The following is a 10,693-nucleotide window of genomic DNA, read 5'->3' as shown; positions in this document are numbered from 1 at the left end:
GGTTTACAGATTTTTCTGCAGGACCCACACAAGTTCTAGGCCACACCAATAATGTGGTCAAGAACATGGATGCTGGAGGCAGAATGGGTTTGAACTCAGTGCCCTCCACTTATAACCTTATAATCTTGGGCAAAATATCTAACTTCTCTTTACCTCTTTGCCCTCATCTGTAAAACGTCTGTAAATCATATTTCTTACCTTAGACAGTTGTGAGGCTAGATAGATTAATACACGTCAAAGGATTTGTGATTGTCACAGACTAACATTTGATAAATATTGGCTCTTACCATGCCATAGAGGCTGATTTTTTTTTCTTGGGCTGGCCTTCCAATCGAGCAAAGGGCAGCTCCAGCCCACTGCTTTTCTGGTGTTTTTCTTGTTTCTGTTCCCCAACTGTTCCACTTACCTGTTGCTGCATAACAAACCAGCCCAAAATCATGGCCTAAAACAAAAGACAGTTTGTTGCGCTCACCGATTGTGTAGGCCAGGAATTTGGACAGGACATAGCTGGGATGACTCGTGTTTTCTCTGCTCCGTGATGTCTGCGGCCTCAGCTGGGAAGACTCCAGCAGTTGGCGGTGACTCAGGAGCTGAGGGTTAGAATCATCTGGAGCCTCCTTCACTCACAAGTCTGGCGCCTGGGCTGCGATGACTCAAAGGCTTGGCTCAGCTGGGCCTGTTGACCAAAGTGCCCACACGTGGCCTTTCCATGTGGCCTGGGTTTCTCTCAGCATGGTGGCCGGTTTCTGACAGAGAGTGAGTGTTTCAAAAAACCCAGACAGAAGCTGCGTAGTTTTTTATGACCTGGCCTCCAAAGTCAAAAAGTGTCACTTCCACTAACCTACTGCTCCGGGCAATCACAACCCTCTCTGATTCCCAGGGAGGGGCCGTAGACTGTACTCTGGTTGGGAAAAGTGTCCAAGATTTGAGGTCATTTGTCTTTTTTTAAAACTTTCCTCCTATAAATTTGGCTCGGTTCCATCTATAGCTCTTTTTACCCAACTCCTTCTGCTTACTGCCCTTGATTCCTGTGTATCTTTGACTACTCCTAACCCCTAAGATCTGGAGCCTAGAGCATCCCTCTGTTAACTTTGACATGCTCCTTCCACGGCCCAGACACCATTCCCCAGACCCTGACTCGCACCTCCTCTCTTTGCTCCAGCTCTGTGTATCTACAGAAAATTCATGGGTAGAATAATATTTTTTAATGCTAACCAAACTTCAGTATTACAACATCCTCCTTGGTCTATCCACAGCTTCATGAAACTCGACTACTCTGTGCCCATAGACTCGGAGAAGGGATGTTTCTCCAGAAAGCAGAAAACAGAGGAGGCTCCTCATAGGAAAATAGAAACAAATCACAGTGTAGGATAAATATTTGAATATAAAGATTCCCTTAACAGACCCCAAAAAGATTTCCTGGTAAGGGGCCAAGAGAAGGTCAGATGGAGAGTGATGAGAGCAGAGAGAATTGGTGGTACCAGAGAGATAGGCCCTATGTACCATTACTTGCACCAAAGCCTGGGGAGATCGCAAAAATCTCAAGTAGTTTTACGGGGTCTGAGAGCAGAGAGGACACGAGGCTCTTCCCAGGTAAGTTCTTGGAGAGGCAGCAATACTCTAGAAGAAAAAATGACTACTGGAGTATTTAGGTAGGATGGAGCCTTAGAGAGCATAACCACCCTCTGGAAAGACCTGGAATTAAAGAAGAAAACAACCAGTCATGAAAGGACATTGTAGAAGAGGATGCAAGAAGACGCATCAGTAAGCCACATGGCCCCATCACCAACGACCAAAGAGAAAGATGTAGAGGACGGGGTGCTTTGCTTCCTGTAATGCCTCTTCTCTGCAGACTGTCCCAAAACTGAGACAAAACACCAGGAGAAAAGGAAGGGAACCCCCAAATGACAAAGGTTAGCCTTACTAGGAGGTGGTAGGCTCAAATTAGAAATTAAATCTAGTTTTAGAAAAATAGAACAAGTTCTATGTTTTTGTACAGCTAAATGTGTGCACTGGAACCCGTGTTCACCACGTATATTTAATTTTTCATATTGATAAAGGTTTCCAAAAAGAGGTGGATATATACAATGGAGCACTATATGTCATTGGCTTCTTTGTAATCAATTCTGATTTCTTTTGTCTTGGAATTTTATTATATCCTGGCTTCTGTAAATACATTGATAGGGACTTAGGTGTTGAGTAAGTGGAAATTGTTGCGACTGAGAGTTACCATTCATTCATTTACACCTTAGTGAGCACCTACCCTATGTCAGACATCATTTTTGGTGTTGGAGTTACAGAGGTAGAAATGGACAGAGTCTTTGCCCTTGAAAATGAAGCTCACATTCTACCAGCTTTAGTAGAGGCATGATATCTGGTCCCATAGACTCCTTTGTTCATAGCTAGACATGTACAAGTGTGTGGGGAATCTGGTCAGTTTAGATAAAGTATATTCTTAGAGTTTCTTCCTCCAAACACATAATAATCATCTCCATGTCACTTCCCCTCTTCTCTGGTTTAGTCAACAGACTCAAGAGAAAGGCTTGAAACACATGTGCACACACATGTACCCATACACACCATCTCTGTATTCGTACTAGGGCGTGTTGCCGTTGCTCCATGTATTTAGACAAAATCCTCTCATTCTACAATGATCTTTCTTCACATGAAATCAACAGAAATAAATAGTATCACCAATTTCTCCTTTCATCTGTTGTCAGTGTAAGATACTCATTAAGAAAATGCACTGGATGTAATGTCATCTTAGTTACAATATGGGAAGGCTTCATGAAGGCAAATTCCCCTTTATAGCTTCAGGCTTTAATGCCACTAGGCTCTCCTGTTTATTCAATGAATTATGTTCTGGCACCTACAAAAATCACTTAACAAATGCATAACTAATGCGACATTCACACCGAACACCACATTAGTTCCATACGATCGGTTCTATTCCAGTGAACACCAAACCAAATCATGTTATTGTAATGTGAGTTGTGATTTAATATCCTAATTTGTAAGTAGTTTTGTCTGAATCTAGCATGTTATTTATACCACTCGTGGTGGTTTCTAAGACATACTAGATGCACATTTTATTTGGCTTGGATAACCACCCCCTCATGGACACACACCTAATATATCAAGTAGTATTTTTCTACTAAATATGTTCTCAACCATCTTCCTACCAGGTTCAAAATTACAGGTTGATAGCAGTTGACTGTTTCAATAACTCAAACATTCTCATAATTAACGTGCATTGAGATTTGGAGAACTAAGAATTAGGGAAGAAAATGGATTATCATCCAGCCCAGAAAAACTTAACAGTTGCATAATATTACTTATAAAATGAGGCCAAGATCATTCTGTGAGCAGAAATCAATCTTTTGAAGTAAGACCACCTTTCTGCCTGGCGTCCTCTTGCCCCATGTCATATGGCAATCTCACTTGCTTCCTTTAGGCCTCAGCTCAATTGTTACCGTCTGAGAAGGCCTTAGAATACCCTATTTAAAGCAGACCCCCGTATCATTTACTTTCTGTCACATCACCTCTCTATCACATCTATCTTCTCTCCCTTTTTCCTTAGTGATAGAATTACTGTGTAATTTCCAGGTGGGCAGATAACCACCTAGAATGAAGACTACATATTCCAGCTTTCCTTGCAGCCATGGACTAAATTCTGGCTATTGAGATAAACACTAAATTATCCTTAAAGGGAGGAGATATGGCCCTCTTCTCACCTTCATCCTTTGTGTAACTGTAATGGCTGGAACCCAAGCAGTCATCTTGTACCATGAGGTGAGAGCCATGTGTTGAGAATGGTGAATGACAAATCTGAGTCTTTGATGACTTCATGAAGCTGCTTTGCCCGTTCTGAAGAGACTTCTTCAATGTGAGAGAAAGAGAGAAATAAACTTTTTAAGCCATAATCAATATTCAACATATATGGCAACTTGTCCAGCCTATGAACCTGAACCAAAAAGAAGAGGGCACTGAACAACCAGAATAAATGCCAGTGTTGAAAAGTTGTTGTAGCTACCCCAATGCATAGTGGCTGAATCACAGCCATGGTTAAGGTGAAACGATTTCGAATCTTCTGTCACTTGCAGCTAAACCTCATCCTAAGTAATATGCTCTATTTCTTTTATAGCCCTTGTTATAGTCTGTGATTATCTTTTCATTGCTTTGCTTACTTATTGTCTTTCCCTCCCCTTAAAATCGAATCTCTGTGAGGGCAGAGAACACCTCTGGGGTTTGCCGCTGGAACACGACTTTGTTGAATGTTGAAAGAATGAATGAACTAATTCGTTAATTTTTTATTGTGAGATATAATATTTTTGGAATTGCAGATCTGGAGGAGTGAAAAGAATTCTATTTGGAGGACTAGGGTTGGCAGTGCAATTGACAAAAGTTTTTTTTTTTCCTCAGACTCGGAAAAAAAAAAACCGTGATGAAATTAGTGGTAGATAAAAATTCATTTCTAGCTTCTAACAAGGAATCACAAACAATGGGGGACATATAAATAGAGTAGCAGCTTTATTAATAATCCTTTCCTGCTCCATTCCTGATCTTTTGATGACAACCCTACCGCAGGCACTCTTTATCAGGCACTAAAGCAATTTAGATGCTGTCACATGCCTTTCTTGGTATATACGTATTAGACATAAAGCAGTTTTCTGTTCTTTAGCTTATTTTAGTATATAATTAAAGCTCTGACTGTCTGCTACTAAGCAACGGAGCATGGCAGAGGTTGATCACATCCTATCACAAAGATAGAAAGAGGAAAAATAATAAAAATAATCATACACGTTCCTGTAATCAGCCTTCAGATCTTAATTATGTTTTAACTCCTTTGTTATGCCAAAGGCAGTGCCTATTGGCATTTAAAGGACACTCTCACTTTTCTGCCGAAATTCAATCTAGTTCTTTCATTTGGATCCTAGTCCGTTTATGGAATCCTTTGGGGGCATTCAAGGTCACAGGGATGACAGAAAACTGAGATAAGAGTCAGGAGGTTAGGTTCCACTCAGCCCCCAAACTGACTAGCTGTGTGCAGGGTTGCAGCCAGATCCTAAACTCTGGAGAATGGAGGCTGGGGTCGGGTGCATGCAAGGCTGGTGGAGGGGGAAAATGGAAGGAGGCATTGGTAGATGAACAAGTGCAAACACACTCAGAACAGCGCTCCGCCACCTCTCTACCTGCCTCAAGGTCTGACCTCTGAAGTTTCAATCATGTATTTCACTGTGCTTCGAAAGATGCCTCTTCATCAGAGTCTTCACTTTCATATTAATGGTATTTCTTTAAAGTTGTTGAGAATGCACCAGTTTTGAAGAATATACTCAGAGGGAATAACTCTTGATCTGTTCTGGCCCCCTCCCCCCTCAACTCCCCAAAACCCTTCTGAATATGAACCTTATTCATTCATTCACCCAATGAAGAATTTCTTTTCTTTTTTCTTTTTCTTTTTTTTGAGGAAGACTAGCCCTGAGCTAACATCCGTGCCCATCTTCCTCCATTTTATATGTGGGACGCCTACCACAGCATAGCCTGCCAAGCAGTGCCACGTCCGCACCTGGGACTCAAACCGGCGAACCCTGGGCCGCCAAAGCGGAACGTGCACACTCAACCGCTGCGGCACCGGGCCAGCCCCCAGTGAAGAATTTCTGAGCCCCATTTTGTGTCAGGCACTAGTCTATGTTTTTAGGGCTATAATGGTGCACAAAACGGACTTTTCTGCATTTGTTGAGCCTCCGTTCTGCAGTGAAAGACAGCCAATAAATAAGAGAAGCTCTTTAAAAAAGAAATGGATGTTTGCCATGTATTGAACTCTCACTCTGCCAGACACAGCACATCTCCTGATGCCATTGACTCTTCACACCACCTAACAAGCAGGCTCCAGAGGATGCACAGCGGTAGTGCATGAGCATGAGCTGCGCCGCCCGGGCGTGATTCCCACCTCTGCCACTTACTAGCTGTGTAATCTTAAGCAAGTTAAGTAATCTTTATTTGCCTCCCCTTTCTTATCTGTAATATGAGAGTTCTATTTTATAGGGCTGTTGTGAGAACAATAATTTAAGGCATTTGCAGCTTTTACGACAGCTTTTATTTATTTTACAGATAAATAAATCGAGGCATAGATTGAACAACTCATCCCTGTCCACTTAGCCGATAAAAAGTGGGAACCAGAATTCCAACCCAAGTCTCTTTGCCTCCTTAGTGTGTGCTCTTGCCCACAGTCCTGCTTTGCTCTTCTAGCAAAGTCTCTTAAGCTCTTGGAGGATCAGTGTCTACATCTGCAGTCTGGGCGTGATGATCCCAAACTGCCTCACTCACAGCCCGTTGTGAGATTCGCCTGTGCTGAGGTAGTTGAAAGTGCTTCGAAAACTGTAAAGCATCACAGGAAATACAAATTGCTATTATTATTATTGATTTGTGTTTTTATATTCAACACTTTGATTTGCCTGTGATGAGTCTTGTTTGCAGATTTGTCAGAGAAGGCATTCTGTTTAATCTTTTATGCTTTTTATCAGACCTTGTAACCAGCCTGGGGGTCTCTATGTTGCCTTCTCATAGTCCTTTGTTGGTTAAGCTACCTTGTGAATACGGTGCCTCTGTCAGTTCTCTAAATGCAAGAGAAAATACAGAAGACTGGAACTTGACACCGTCTTACAGTTTGGGGTACTTGTTGGACGTTCTGTGAAAGTTTTAGTTGTTCGAGCAGAAGATGAAAACATTCGAACTATTAGCAGAATGCTTGGGGACAGAATCTGACATAAGTGAGCCTAATTAAATGGGAGTTCATTGAAATGATAGAATGGCTTCTTGGCAAATCCAGAATAGCCAGCCTGCCTTCAGGAAGCTAAGTTATTCTCCTTGCTAGCAGGGGTGACCTCCTGTGGGTTCCAGATAACCTAAAACTGGCCAACGTGTCATGTAACTTGGGAAGTGTTTCATCCTGGAGAAGGCAAGTGACTCCATAGGAGGAAACTCTGTGACGTCTCTAACTCAATTCAAGGGATTACCTGTCAAACCTGATTTATATAGATCAACACAAGGCCTTTCCCTCCATGAACAGCCCAGGGAAAAGTATATCTAATGGCCCTCTTTTTCCAGAGTCATCCACTCTCTGATGTCCACACCACTGGAAGATTTCTGACCATGCTAGATTTTCCAGAGCCCAGACCTACATAACTTTCATTGGGGGGGGAATGTATAGAGGAATGATGATTGGCAACTATTAAGGTCATACAAGGCCATAGAAAAGATCCGGAGTTAGGGAGGGCAGGAGAGCCATCCTAAAACGATTAACTACATTCAGAAAACCCCAAAAGTACAATTATGTACCGATGTCTCTGCACTTAAACATATAAATTCCTGATTGCGAGTGGGAAAGAGGAAAGATGTCTTAAGGGTATAAGGTGGCCTGCTCCATTGTTTTTCTTCTTAGGCTTTTATAACCTTCCTACATATTAAGAAACTAAAACTGACATGAGCTCTTGTCTCTGACCTTCTTTCAACACCTGAGCTATTCTCCTTCTCCATGAAGGCCAAGTGGCATCTGTTTAGTCATCTTTATGGCTAAAGACCCTCCATTGTTTGCCCCAGAAAGAGACAGCTTGTGCAGAAGAGATTGAGAGAGCCCAATGGAGACAGAGAATGAATGTAATTGAGCGTCAGCCAATGAACCAGCTCCATCAGAGTCAGATGTCTATCCTTGCCCCAGTCAGCTATCTTGAAGACAGTCAACTCTCAAGACTTTTTATCAATAAAGAAGTTGTGGAATAGGCAAACTTTCCAAAATCTCTCTACTTTTGGTAGTCTCTAGAATTTTATTTTCCACACTATGTCTAATTCCTATTATCTCTGCCCTCAACTCCACATTACAGATACTTAAGCATCCATTGTATTGTCGTACTTTAGTATTTATGAAGGACCTTCCTAAAGGTAGCAATGTACCAATTACTTTTTAAAGTAGCTTTTAGTCTCTTTGTGAGTGGAGCAGCTCAGAATCTGACACATCCAAAGGTTCTCTCTTGTCCAGAGCCAGCCATGAACACCCTCAGCCTGACACTTTGAAAAACAGATTTACATGTGGATCTGTGCTTTATGCTTCTAGTCAATCTACGGACCCTGTGGTCCCACTATACTTAAGTAATATGAGGAACAATAGAATCTGTACCTTTAAGGAGTCTGAATCTAGAGTGGATCATGACAGATACAAGATTTTAACATTTTCTCCAAGTCCAGTTGTGAAAAGTGTAACTAAATTGGCTCCTTAAGACAAAAAATTTCTTTCAAGAACATCGATTACAATTACACGTAAAAGTTTTAAGTACTTTCTTCCTAACTCCCTTCTCTGGTGGGGCTGTGCTGAACAGTTGGCTACCACTCAGGAAAGCATTATAATTGTAGGCACTAGCTTAGCCAAAAGGCTATGTTTTCGCTTTAGGGTAAACTTGTTAAAATTGGGAACTCAGCCAGGGTCATCCATCTAAGAACATTGTGAAAGCGTCTTACAGTTGTTCGTCTAGCTACGGTCTAATTAATTTTCAAATGGACAAAGTAGCTTCTTGAGCCATGTAACAAGCATTTTCATTCATTTAAGCGAAGCTGGATTTGGCTCGGAGCAGGGTCACGAGAAATTCTAATGGCTTCTTCTCTTCTTTGTGTGTCCTCAGGAGAGCTTGCGTTGATGTCAACAAAGCAAGATTTGTGCTCCGGGCAGTTGGAGTAGAATCAGTTTCCAGAGAGCCAAGTTCTTTGACTTCCCCTAGAAGGAAAGGGTATGGAATTGAGCATATGGGAAGGCTCTCGAGGCCCTTTTACATTATTGGATTTAGCTACGCTCACATAATGAAATTGTTGAGATTGTTTAAACCTTCTGCAGGGACTTCTGTTAGCAGAGAAGAAACTTGTACTAAAGCCATAAGAAGATTGTATTATAGATATAATGGAATCTTTTTTATCTTTCGCCTGATTTTCTGTGCAAGGCTGACATTTTTTTTTTCTGGGCATGAAGCCAAAGGTCTGTTTCATTTCTTAAAACTTTCCCATGGTCACTAACACTGTCCCTCAATGGCAGATTCATAAATTAATAAATAAAGACAAACCTATTAGAAAGGTTGTGAATCCTCACAGTTAACTTCTGAATAATGTTTGGAAGCTTTTTTTTTAAGTTGGTTATTTTGCACGGTAAACACAGTGACACCCATAGAAAGCATGCTCTCGAATCTGCAGAAAAGTCTTTCACTGATATCACCCAAATTTCAGTAAAATATTGATCTTGTTTCTCTTTGTCCTGAGACCACATCTATGATTAAACAAGGCTGAAATAGAAAAATGCAAATTTACTTACATAAGGTGAATTCTCATGAACAGTTGGAGTTGTATCACTCATTTTTATTCAGTTTAGGATTTTGGGGTGATAGTGGTATTTTTTCTTTTAAATTTAAAATATTGTTTATTTATTTTTAGATTTTCTAGGAGGTTTTTTTTTTTGTCAATTTAGAGACAGAATTTGTTTGTTTGGTTTTTTCTTTTTTTTGAGAGAGAGAGGACCCAGGTGCCAGGCAACTTCTCATAAAGGACCATCGTGACAGTTTGACCATGAAAAATGTATGCCATTGAATACCACGTGTTTCAGGCAATGGCTGGCCGCAGACAACCCTCCACCCCTAACATTCATCTCACCAATCTCCCCGGATTGCTCACTTGCCCCTTTGCAGCCAACCAAGAACTGTCAAATGTCCCTGTAGAGAGTCATCCTGGCTGCCCAAAATCCCACCTTAATAGAACACTTGCCAATCAGAGGCTATCTTAGCCTTTCGTTTTGCATGCCATGAAACTTACTCTCCTTTCTGACACCCTTGAACTCCCACTGAAATGAAAGTGATAGCCAACGGTTCCCTTGCAAGTTTATAAATAGTCTTTGTTAATTTTGTCTCAGATTTAGTTTTGTCTCTGACGGATGTATCCCCAACTTAGCACAATACCTTGCCCATAGAAGAATCAAATATTTACTCATTCAACAAATATCTACTGATTACTTACTACATGCCAGGCAGGTACTATTACCAGCATTGAGATATAAGATATATAATTTGCCCTCTGTCCAGTATACTAAGATTAATTCAAGAATTCCGTAAATAGTAATAACGTACCATTAACAATGCTTACTGAAATATAAACCTTCTTTTTGTAGTTTAGAGAGAAGTGGTTACTCTTTCACAAGCGTAATTGAAGCCAAAGTGTTCTACACAACGTCATAAAGTACTTGTGATGGAGAAGCAGCTCTTATTGTTGTTGCCATAACATCACCTTAGTATCTGTGATTAGAGAGGCATTACATTTTCAAATAAAAGAGGAAATTAGTTGACACTCACAGAAGAGTTTTCTCTAGCTGCTGAAATGCACTATCTTTTTTTTTTTAACTTCTAGAACTATAGCATAATTGTATAGTGATATATATTGATAATATTCCTCTTTCACCCATATTTTATATCTGTTTTCGTGATTAAGTAAAAAAGGATATTCTCAAAAAGCTAGCAGAAACAATGGAAAGCAAGACTTTATGCCAAATATAAACATATTTCTGTTTAGCAAATAGCAAGAGTATATAAAGCATTCCCATTTCTCTTCTCACATAACAGAATGTTCTATGCTTACTGTATTAGTTAACAAATTCAAGTCTGTTTATTTT

General features: G+C 40.6%; 1 long non-coding RNA gene across 1 annotated transcript; it reads right to left on the bottom strand.

Moving 5' to 3' along the window:
- Window positions 1-8,561: 8,561 nt before the first annotated feature.
- On the bottom strand, window positions 8,562-10,227 carry LOC139076130 (uncharacterized). Its single transcript, XR_011527415.1, has 2 exons — window positions 10,155-10,227; window positions 8,562-8,764 (listed from the first exon to the last, which is right to left on the bottom strand). It is a non-coding gene; the product is annotated as an uncharacterized lncRNA (long non-coding RNA).
- Window positions 10,228-10,693: the final 466 nt, after the last annotated feature.

Source organism: Equus przewalskii, chromosome 15 (assembly GCF_037783145.1).
Source record: "Equus przewalskii isolate Varuska chromosome 15, EquPr2, whole genome shotgun sequence".
Taxonomy (NCBI): Eukaryota; Metazoa; Chordata; class Mammalia; order Perissodactyla; family Equidae; genus Equus; species Equus przewalskii.
This window is presented reverse-complemented; position numbering and strand designations above follow the sequence as displayed.